Consider the following 12,292-nt stretch of genomic DNA (forward strand, 5'->3'; position numbering starts at 1 on the left):
AGGGTGGAGAAGTGAGAGTCAGATTTGGGGTTCTTCCCAGTCCTTTACATGGCCACTTCTTTTTTTTTTTTTTGGTTAACGTTTCTAAGAATAAAAGGAAGGGTTCTCTGGATGTCATATAGATACACATGTAGATACGGATATATATAGATATTTAAACCACAGCCCTAGCCTCTATAATACTTCTATTTATTCAACAGTATTTCTCAAAGTGAGCACAATTGGCATTGGGGACTAGACGTCTTTCCTGTGTGGGACTGCTGTTCAGCCATGGGTGGTGTGTGGGTGTGTGTGTGTGTTGCAATTAACATGCCCAGTCAAGAATCATTAAAATACTAACATGAGAGCAAAGAGAGAAAAAGAGAGCAGCAACTACAGCTATGAAGCCTTCAGGAACTAAAAACCTACAACATAGCAATCACTGAGACTATATGGACTTGCCAATAAAAATATTTTGTCAATCTAAGCTCCCCACTGCTCCCCCCTTGCATTTTAAAAAAAGGAAACATTACTACATTGGTTGTTAAGGATATTGCCTGAATGATATACTGCTTTAAGAATGACATCGACCTGACCACATGCCTCTTTTCCTCCCAAAACTAGAGCTACACAGTAACAAACACAAAATTAATACCCGTCAAGGAGAATATAAGACCTTAAATAATGTAACTCGAAAAGACTCCTATATGTATAAATTATGAGAATGGGATATATAAATAGAGCATGAGAAACCTTAAGCTAATTAGAGAAAAAAATCTATTTAAAGGCATGACTATGTTCAAGAAAAGGGTAAATTAATTCAGTGATGTAATTAATTGCAGAAAAATTTAATTCAGTAATTAATTCAGAAAAATTTATGTCACAGCATTTGAAAACATAATAGTCTTTTCCAAATTGTTCATAAGTATGTATATATTTTAAAAGTAGAGCTGAATATTCACATTGTACATTCTTTACTATCCAGAAGACCTTGAGAGAATTCTCTTGAGAAAGTATGTTAGGACAGTATGGACAACTAATAATCATTTGTGCCAGGCACTCTGCTGAACACCTTACATATAATATGATCTTGTTTAATCCCGCTAAGCAAGGCAGGTTAGTCTCTCCAGTTTTCCAAATCAGCAAACTGGGGCACAGAGTGTCAGCAAGCTGCCCAGTTACTTACCTACCAAGAGGCAAAGCTTTGCACGGAGTTCTGCCTAAGCTCTTATGCCACTATGCTCTATTACCTGTCTCACAAAAACACCTTAGGGTCAGAATAATATAATAGGTTGTGCAACCTTCAGCAAAATTATCTAACTTCTATAACTCAGTTTCCTTACCTATGAAATGATACGATGGTAAACTCTGCTATCAAGCCCAGTCCTAAACTTCTGACAACTATAATCTTCAACATAGTATGTTTCTAAAAATCCTTTCGTAATACTTGACAATGTTATATGGCTCACAAGTCATATAGTTTATCCCTTTAATCAACATTTTTTTCCAAGTAACAACTTAACTGTTTGACTAGACAGATGTCTAGATTTGACTACACACAAAGATATATGTTTGAAACTGTTAGACAATGCTGGAGGCTCAGTAGTTCTAACATCAGAGAGCACAGTTCACATTTTTTTCAAGTTTTCAATGAGAACAGATTGAACAAGTAACCTCTCAGATTACATTTAAAGGTAGTTTTTGTTGTTTAAAATCATCTCCCCTGATATGGGAACATATGTATAACTGATTCACTTTGTTATAAAGCAGAAACTAACACACCATTGTAAAGCAATTATACCCCAATAAAGATGTTAAAAAAAAAAAATCATCTTCCCTGAAGATAATGGGACAACACAAATATAGCAAGAATTGGTATGCTTTTTTGGGGGGGGCGGGGGGAAGGGTCAGATACTAAATATTTTAGGCTTGCAAGCCATATGTTCTCTGTCTCTACTCAACTCTGCTGCTATAGTGTGCAATCAGCCACAGAAAATACATAAATGAATGGGTTTGGTGGTGATCTAATACAATTTTATATACAAAAACAGGTGGCTATAATTTGCCAACCCTTGTAAAAGGAAAAGTAGTTTTATCCACTGACACTCCATATATGAGGTTTAATAGAGAAAAAATTTTCCAAAAATATACATTAATTACTATATGATCATTCTGAGACGATCAATGAAATGTGAAGAAAATTATACAACTTAACTGAAAGAGATATAAAAGACCTAAATAAACTGGGAGATAAATTGCCTCCACAAATTGAGAGGCTCAGTATTGTAAAGATGTCAGTTTTCTCCAAGTTGTTCTACAGATTAAATTTAATTCGAATCAAAATCCCAATGAGTTTGTTTAATATGGACCTTAACAAGCTGATTCTAAACTTTACACAAAACAGCAAAGACCCAAAAGACTCCTGAAGAAAAAAGTGGGAGTACTCAAGTCAAAACAAATAACTAATAAAACTTTATAATAGAGTCAAGAAACAAATCACGACATACATAAAAATTTACTTTTAACAGAAATGGCTTGGATCAGTGGGGAGAGAAATCCAGCTTTAATATTTTTCCACCTTGAAACTATAGCTGATCTCACACCATATGGGGAAAATTTTTTTTCCCCTACATTATAACATGTTTAAAAATTAATTCCAGGTAGATTAAAGATCTTTATATATTAAAGGCAAAACTAAAGAATTTTTAAAGATGATTTAAGAAAATGTCGTGATGACCTTGGGATAGAAAACAAAAAGATAAGCTACTAGGAAAACTATGTTTTTAATTTTTATTTTGTAATAAATTTATTTATTTGATTTGATTTTTTATTTTTGGCTGCGTTGGGTCTTCGTTGCTGCACATGGGGGCTTTCTCTAGTAGCGACAAGCGGGGGCTACTCTTAGTTGCGGTGTGCTGGTTTCTCATTACAGTGGCTTCTGTTGTTGCGGAGCACGGGCTCTAGGCACGTGAGCTTCAGTAGTTGTGGCACGTGGGCTCAGTAGTTGTCGCTGGCAGGCTCTAGAGAGCAGGCTCAGTAGTTGTGGCACACGGGGTTAGCTGCTCCGCAGTATGTCGGATCTTCCCAGACCAGGGCTCGAACCTGTGTCCCCTCCACTGGCAGGCGGATTCTTAACCACTGCACCACCAGGGAAGCCCAGAAAACCTATTTTTAACACAGGTAACTGATGATGTAACCACGCCTGTTAGTATGCAGAATATCTAAAGAACACCCACAAAGAAAAAGACAACGCAATGGAAAAAAAAAAGCAAAAGGTGGAAACGAGCACTTCATAGAGGAAGAAACACCAAAGGTCAAAGAATTCATGAAAAGATGGCAAAGCTATTTGGTAATAAGAGAAATACAAGTTAAAACCCTAAAGAAACACCACTTCACATCCAGTAGATAAGTAAATATCACTAAGTCAGAATACACCAAGCAGGCCTTCCCTGGTGGCGCAGTGGTTGAGAATCCACCCGCCAGTGCAGGGGACACAGGTTCGATCCCTGGTCTGGGAAGATCCCACATGTTGTGGAGCAACTAAGCCCGTGCACCACAACTACTGAGCCTGTGCTCTAGAGCTCATGAGCCACAACTACTGAGCCTGTGTGCCGCAACTACTGAAGCCCGCACGCCTAGAGCCCATGCTCCACAACGAGAGAAGCCACCACAATGAGAAGCCTGTGCACTGCAATGAAGAGTAGCCCCCGCTCGCTGCAACTAGAGAAAGCCCGCACACAGCAACGAAGACCGAACACAGCCAAAAATAAATAAATAAAATAAATTGGAAAAAAAAAAAAGAATATACCAAGCACTGTCCATGATACAGAGCATCCAGAAAACTTATACACCCTTAGCAAAATAAATTTTTACAACCATCTGGAAACAATATGGCATTGTTTAGAAAAAGTGAATGTTTGCATTCCCTAAGATCCAGTAATTCCATTATGAACAAACACAAAAGATGTATGTTCAGGAAAATTCATAGTAGCATTTTTCATAGTACATTAAAGTAGAAACTACCACACCCACCCACATTACAATGGATATATTGTGACATATGCATACACGAGATTACTTGTACTGCTATATACTATAGATGAATGATGCTGAACAAAAAGGCAAGTCACGAAAAAATACAATATGATTACACTGATATTAAAGCTTTTTAAATGTAAAAACTAAAACAGGATTTGTGTAGTTTTGTGTGTGTGTGTGCGTGTGTGGTAAAACTGCATAAAAAAGACAAGCCAAACATTCAGAATAACGGTTAGCTCTGAGTGGGCAGGCCAAAGGATGAACATGGAATGCTTCAATGGTAATGGTAATGTTCTTTTTTGAGAGTGGCAAGTACACAGGTGTTTTTTAAAACTGTGATCTGTTTTTATTATTCATATTTAATAAATGTTAATATCCACAATTTAACATTTTAAATTAAGTGCTAACTTTCTCATAGCAATCACATTTCCTCTAGAACAACAAAACAATACATAAGCATTGTTTTATACAATAATAGAGAAACTAAAATCCCAGTTCAAATTTTCTGACTAAAGACATGCTTAGTTAGCTCCTTTTCTCTAGGTTTCAGGGATAAGATCTTCAAGCATTAAAAAGTATTATACTAGGATTATATTCTCTTGAAGGTAAAATAAAAATGCAAGTTCAAGAAGAAAAATAAAGTATATAACACACTTGACTTTTAACGAAAAGCATATCCATTTATTCTTAAAATGGATAACAGTGAGCACAAATTGCAATTTAGATTTCATAGGATACATTAAGAAAAAGTATTTAAATATAATAAATTAATTTTAAAAAGATAACCAACAAGGACCTACTGTATAGCACAGGGAACTCTGCTCAATATTATGTGGCAGCCTGGATGGGAGGGGAGTCTGGGGGAGAATGGATACATGTATATATGTATGGTTAAGTCTCTTTGCTGTGCACCTGAAACTATCACAACATTGTTAATCGGCTATATTCCAATATAAACTAAAAAGTTAAAAAAAATTTTTTTAAATTTAGTTTGTAAATACAAACATAAAAGCAAAAAAATAAACAAACATGAAAGATTCCACATACTCAGTAACTATTTAAATATCTAGTGAATAATTTTATATGTTAACTAAACATAAAAGGAAGTAGGGGACTTCCCTGGTGGTCCAGTGGTTAAAAATCCACCTTCCAATGCAGGGAACGTGGGTTCAATCCCTGGTCAGGGAACTAAGATCCTACATGCTGCGGGGCAACTAACCCCATGCACTGCAACTACTGAGCACGTGAGCCACAACTAGATAGCCAGCAGGCTGCAACTACAGAACCCATGCTCTCTGGAGCTTGCGAGCCACAACTAGAGAGAAGCCCACATGTCGCAACAAAAGATCCCACATGTTGCAATACAGATGTCACATGCCACAACTAAGACCCGACACAGCCAAAAATAAGATAAATATATTGTTTTTAAAAGTAAATAGTTCCTAATTTTGCTTTCTTGGACATACATGATCAACAAAGTTTGAAAACCACTGATTTAAAGTATTTGTAATTGCTTTTATTGCAGGGTGGGCATTCTTTAGCTAATGTATTTTCCTTTAAAAGTCATTCTAGGGACTTCCCTGGTGACACATGGTTAAGAATCCGCCTGCCAATGCAGGGGACATGGGTTCTAGCCCTGGCCTGGGAAGATCCCACATGCCGCGGAGCAGCTAAGCCCGTGCACCACAACTACTGAGCCTGTGCCCTAGAGCCCACGAGCCACAACTACTGAGCCCATGTGCCACAACTACTGAAGCCTGCTCGCCTGGAGCCCGTGCTCCGCAACAAGAGAAGCCACTGCAATGAGAAGCATGCACCTGCAACGAAGAGTGGCCTCCGCTTGCCTCAACTAGAGAAAGCCCGCACGCAGCAACAAAGACCCAAGGCAGCCAAATAAATAAACAAATAATTTTTTTAAAAAAGTCATTCTATTTTCCTAAAAACAAGACAAAGAAATGCTACCAGTTTCCTCATTCCTTATAAGAATTTGTCATTCCAATAAACTATACCCAGGAATCAGGGGGAGAGTGTGTGTGAAAATCACAGAAACATCACACAAGGGAACAATTGTTGCACTGGCACTCTAAATGAGGATTCAGCACTTATTTGTAACCCATACATGGAGACACAAAAAGAATGGTTAAAAATTTTTCTGTAGTCTACACGTCAAGTAAAAAGTTTATTTCTAACAAAGAAAGGCCGGATTTTAAAAGTTAACATTTTCCGGACTTCCCCGGTGGCATGGCGGTTAAGAACCCACCTGCCAATGCAGGGGACACGGGTTCGAGGCCTGGTCTGGGAAGATCCCACATGCCGCGGAGCAACTAAGCCCGTGCGCCACAACTACTGAGCCCGCGTGCCACAACTACTGAGCCCGCAAGCCACAAATACTGAGGCTGTGTGCCTAGAGCCCATGCTCTGCAACAAGAGAAGCCATCTCAATAAGAAGCCCGCGCACCGCAACGAAGAGTAGCCCCTGCTCGCTTCAACTAGAGAAAGCCCGCATGCAGCAATGGAAACCCAACATAGCCAAAAAAAATTAATTAATTTTAAAAAAAAAGAAAACAATGTCTCTACGTGTATAACTGGGTCCCTTTGCTGTACAGTAGAGATTGGCACAACACTGTAAATCAACTATACTTCAATTCAAAACTACCAAAAAAACCCCACCATAACTAAAGTAAAAAATACAACTAAATATTTGCAATATACTCTAAACATTTAAATAACTTTTATTACTCTAGGAGACAACAGAAAAAACTAACTGAAAAATGAGAAAAAAATTTTTTAAAAAAACCATTAAAGGGCTTCCCTAGTGGCGCAGTGGTTGAGAGTCCGCCTGCCGATGCAGGGGACACGGGTTCGTGCCCCGGTCCGGGAAGATCCCACATGCCGCAGAGCGGCTGGGCCCGTGAGCCATGGCCGCTGAGCCTGCGCGTCCGGAGCCTGTGCTCCGCAACGGGAGAGGCCACAACAGTGAGAGGCCCGCGTACCGCAAAAAAAAAAAAAAAACCATTAAAAAAGACCCTTGAAAATATAAAAAGATGTTCAACTTCACTTCACTCACAAAAAGAGATACCAAATTAAAATTAACATGGATACCATTTCTCACATATCAGGATTTGCAAAAATTCAAACGCTTGACGCCACTCTCTTGGTGAGGCCATGAGGGAAGAGGCACTCTGGCTTCACTGTTTACAAGAATTCAAAACCGTGCAGACTCCCATGGTAGAGGCATGAATCTAACAAAACTATGTATTTTAATTTACTCCTCAACACAGCAACTCTAATTTTAGAAATTTACCTTGAGCATCCACCTTAAAGAAATAAGGCAATACATACGGCACAAGGTTATTTATCGCAGCTTTGTCTGTAATTCTAAAGTAATGGCAACTATTCACATTTCCAAGTATAATGGAGCACTGTGAAGGTATGACCACCAAGAGTTTCCAGGAAAGATTAAGCAGAAAAGGCAAAGTATAAAAGAGGGAAATAAAAAAATATGCAAACACCTACATGTTTTGGCAAAAAGAAACACAGGAAGGATAAGCCAGAAAACAGTAAGTTTATTCTACAAGGAATGGGGAGATGGGAATAGAATGAACTCATGAGGAAGTATACATTTTTTGGAAGCATACATTTTTTGAAAGCACATTAGAATTCTACATATTCAAAATATAAAACTGGGGAGATCCCTGGTGGTCCAGTGGTAAAGAATCTGACTTACAATGCAGGTGACGCGGGTTTGATCACTGGTCAGGAAACTAAGATCCCACATGTCGCGGGGCAACTAAGCCCGTATGCCACAACTACTGAGCTCCTGCACCTCAACTAGAGCCCGCGTGCCACAAATTACAGAGTCCATGCGCTCTGGAACCCACACGCCACAACTACAGGGCCCACGTGCCTGTGTGCCACAACTAGAGAAGAGAAAACCCGCACGCCACTAGAGAGAAGCCCGCACACAACGAAGAGCCTGCGCTCCGCAATGGTGACCCTGCGTGTGGCAACTAAGACCTGACTCAGGCAAATAAATAATAAATAAATCTTAAAAAATAAATATATATAAAATTAAATCAGCTTGGATGGGAAGAGGGAGAGGAAACACCAAAACTGAAAACAAACTGAAAGAAATAAACCTTTAACAATACTTCAAATAAGTAAAAACCACACTGAAGGGAGGGGAAAAAACGTTCATCCAGGTAACTCACGAACACACTATTTGCCAATATATAATACACCCTCAGTCTTGGTCAGGGCTAGGGGAGCAGGAGAACCACAAACATATCTTGAACTCTTTTAGTACTTTTGTTTATGGTAGTGGCAGGGGCAAAGCAATTCTGAAACTAATTTGAACGTATTCATAAACGTGTTGATGCTGGGAGCCAAGATTCTTACTCTCAGAAGAAGAGACATATAAATATGGAGTAGAGGAGGGCAAAAAGGAACACTGTGGGGACAGATTAGAACTGGAGGTATCATTATGGCCTCATTATTTCTAAAATATATATATTATGTGTATATGCACGCATATGTGTACTCAACTACTGTCTGCATTTGAATTTACAGATACATAATAGCTCTGAATAGAAAGGACCTAGAAGCAAAGATACTTCAGTAGCACTGAGCATACCTGTACCCAGATCTTGGTCTCTAATACCTTCTCCTACTGAAAGAAATGAGAGCGCCTCAGAGAAACACCTGATTCTAGGCATGAGGAATGGAAGGTACTAAATGAACCTGGAACATCCTACTATGCCCTAAAGGAGGTGCTCAAAAATGACAAGTGCTTGTCACAAGGATCACAAGCCAAGGACTTCCCTGGTGGTCAAGCGGTTAAAACTTCGCCTTACAATGTAGGGGGTGCGGGTTCAATCCCTGGTCGGGGAGCTAAGATCCCACATGCCTCATGGCCAAAAAAACCAAAACATAAAACAGAAGCAATACTGTAACAAATTCAATAAAGACTTTAAAAATGGTCCACATCAAAAAAATCTTAAAAAAAAAAACCAACAAGGATGACAAGCCAGCCTGAAGGGGCTCCCAGTGGCCAAATATGAAACAACTTCAGCACAAAATACTGAAGTAATGAATTATTGAGCACTGAAAAATTACAATTCCATGAATTCACACTGACAACAGACAAATAAATAAGTAAAAGAGGGAAAAGGAAGGGCTCTTGCTTACAGAACTCTGAAAGCCAACTGGTAAATGTGGAGGGAAGGGCTGGAGTGGAAAAGTATTGCTGTGTAATCATCAAAGAAAAGACTGGTTCAGGCAAGAATTCTAAGTGGATGCTAAACCTGGGTGACAGAGAGAGGATTTTGATGAGAAGGAGGATATCTCCATGGTCTAAAGAATCTTTCACAAATTGTTTATAAGTTGCAAATGGAGGGGAAAAGTAACCATACAGTGGAGCCATCACAGAACACCTTAACTGGGTGATTAAGATCACCAGTGAGGAGGGACTTCCCTGGTGGTCCAGTGGTTAAGACTCCATGCTCCCAATGTACAGGGCCTGGGTTCGATCCCTGGTCTGGGAACTAAATACCACATGCCGCAACTAAGAGTTCACATGCCACAACTAAAGGTCCCACATGACACAACGAAGATCCCACGTGCTGCAACTAAGGCCTGGCACAGCCAAATAAATAAATATATTTTTTTTTAAAAAAAAAAAGATCACGGGCTTCCCTGGTGGCGCAGTGGTTGAGAGTCCGCCTGCCGATGCAGGGGACACGGGTTTGTGCCCCGGTCAGGGAAGATCCCACATGCCGCAGAGCGGCTGGGCCCGTGAGCCTTGGCCACTGGGCCTGGGCGTCCGGAGCCTGTGCTCCACAACGGGAGAGGCCACAGCAGTGGGAGGCCCACATACTGAAAAAAAAAAAAAAAAAAAAAAACTACAAACAATAAATGCTGGAGAGGATGTGGAGAAAAGGGAACCCTCCTACACGGTGGGTAGGAATGTAAATTGGTACAGCCACAGTACAGAACAGTATGGAGGTTCCTTAAAAAACCAGAAATAGAACTACCATATGATCTAGCAATCCCACTCCTGGGCATATATCCAGAGAAAACCATAATTCGAAAAGATGTATGTACCCCAATATTCATTGCAGCACTATTCACAACAGCCAGGACATGGAAGCAATGAAATGTTCATTGACGGAGAAATGGATAAAGAAGATGTGGTATATACATACAATGGAATACTACTCAGCCATAAAAAAGAATGAAATAATGCCATTCGCAGCAACATGGATGGATCTAGAGATTTTCATACTGAGTGAAGTAAGTCAGTGAGAAAGACAAACATATCATATGATATCACTTATATGTGGAATCTAAAAAAATGGTACAAATGAACCTATTCAGAAATAGAGTCACAGATACAGAAAACAAACTTATGGTTACCAAGGGGAAAGTGAGGGGATAAATTGGGAGATTGCTATTGACATATACACACTACTATATATAAAACAGAAAACTAATAAGAACCTACTGTATAGCACAGGGAACTTTACTCAATACTCCGTAATGGCCTATATGGGAACAGAGTCTAAAAAGAGTAGATATATGTCTATGTATAACTGATTCACTTTGCTGTACAGCAGAAACTAACACAACATTGTAAATCAACAATACTCCAATAAAAATTAAAAATTACTGGGTCAAGTGGCAACACTGGAATATGGACTTTAGTAGACTAAAATATTGTGTCAATGTTAAATTTAATGAACTTGATTACTGTGCTTATGTATGAGAATTTCTTATCCTAGTAAACACACACTTATTGGAGTAAAGGCCCATTATATATGCATCTTTATCTCAAATGATTCAGAAAAAACATATTTATAAACAGATATAGACTATAAATGATAAATCAAAATGGGAGTGAAATGGTAACAGGCAAATCTAGATAAAGGGTATATAGGTATGCCATGTACTATTCTTTTTCTTGCAACTTTTCTGTAAGTTTGAAGTTATTTCCAAATAAAGTGTTTAAAAAAAAAAAGACTAATTTTGGTTAATCCCATTTTCCTCATATGGAATCTAAAGCTCAAAGGCTGTCTTTCTGAAAGTCACACAAATTAGAAATAGGTTGAACCAGGTCTAAAATCTAACATTTTGATCCAATTTAAGTGCTCCTTACATGATACAGAAGTCAATAAAGATCATGTAAAATCACCCATGGAAAGGAGCAGCGCTCCCTGTAAAAATACTGATTCCGGGACTGGGATGGGAAAATTACAAAGGAGTTTGGGGGGCTTCCCTGGTGGCGCAGTGGTTAAGAATCTGCCTACTAATGCAGGGGACACGGGCTCAAGCCGTGGTCTGGGAAGATCCCACATGCCGTGGAGCAACTAAGCCTGTGCAACACAACTACTGAGCCTGCGCTCTAGAGCCCGCGAACCACAACTGCTGAAGCCCGTGCACCTGGAGCCCGAGGAGAAGCCCACACACTGCAACAAAAAGTAGCCCCCGCTCACCGCAACTAGACAAAGCCCGCGCGCAGCAACGAAGACCCAACGCAGCCAAATATAAACAAAAATTAAATAAATTAATTAAAAAAAAAAAAAGGAGTTTGGAACATCTTTTTGTGTCAGAAAGTAGGAGATATGCAAAAATGCATCAAATAATGCCAAAAGGTCACAGGAGGCAGCTTAAAGTCGTTCCCACTGGCCAAATTTAGATAATTCATCAAAATGAAGAATGGTAGTAATGTCACTGCTGTGTGAATGCATAGACCACAGACACACATAAAGGGAGAAGGGAAAGCTTGTCCCTGCTGCAAAATGCCAACTGCAAGCACAGATGGAATGGATAGAATTAGAAAAGCACCAGTAATAACTTAATTCAGTCACAGAAATTATTAATGGATGAGCAAACTTTCAGACACAAATTCAATGAAGAAAAGTATATTTGTGTAGTCTCAAAGTATTTCCCTATAAAATATTTTAAATGTCAATGAGAAAAATGGTAATGTTACAGTGGGAAAACCAGGCAGACAGTACCTTCACAAATTATCAAAGTATGAGCCATAATGGGAAAAATGGATAATATGAGGCTGCCAATATGATGCACTGAGAAGGACACAATATTAGTTATGGAGTACTGCAGCCAAAAATACATAGCCTGAATATAAGGAAATACATGAACTAAAATTCAGGGACATTCTAAAACAACAACTGACCTATATACTTCTAAAATGCCAGTGTCATAGAAGAAAAAAGAAGGGCTGAAAGTTCCAGATTAAAGTAGACTAAAGAAATGT

The 12,292-nt window shown here is 39.1% G+C and overlaps 1 protein-coding gene across 4 annotated transcripts in view; it reads right to left on the bottom strand.

The window, feature by feature from the left end:
* Positions 1-12,292, bottom strand: part of SMARCC1 (SWI/SNF related BAF chromatin remodeling complex subunit C1) — a 181,464-nt gene that overhangs the window by 114,630 nt on the left and 54,542 nt on the right. The window lies entirely within an intron of this gene.

The sequence above is a fragment of the Tursiops truncatus genome, chromosome 10 (assembly GCF_011762595.2).
Source record: "Tursiops truncatus isolate mTurTru1 chromosome 10, mTurTru1.mat.Y, whole genome shotgun sequence".
Classification (NCBI taxonomy): Eukaryota; Metazoa; Chordata; class Mammalia; order Artiodactyla; family Delphinidae; genus Tursiops; species Tursiops truncatus.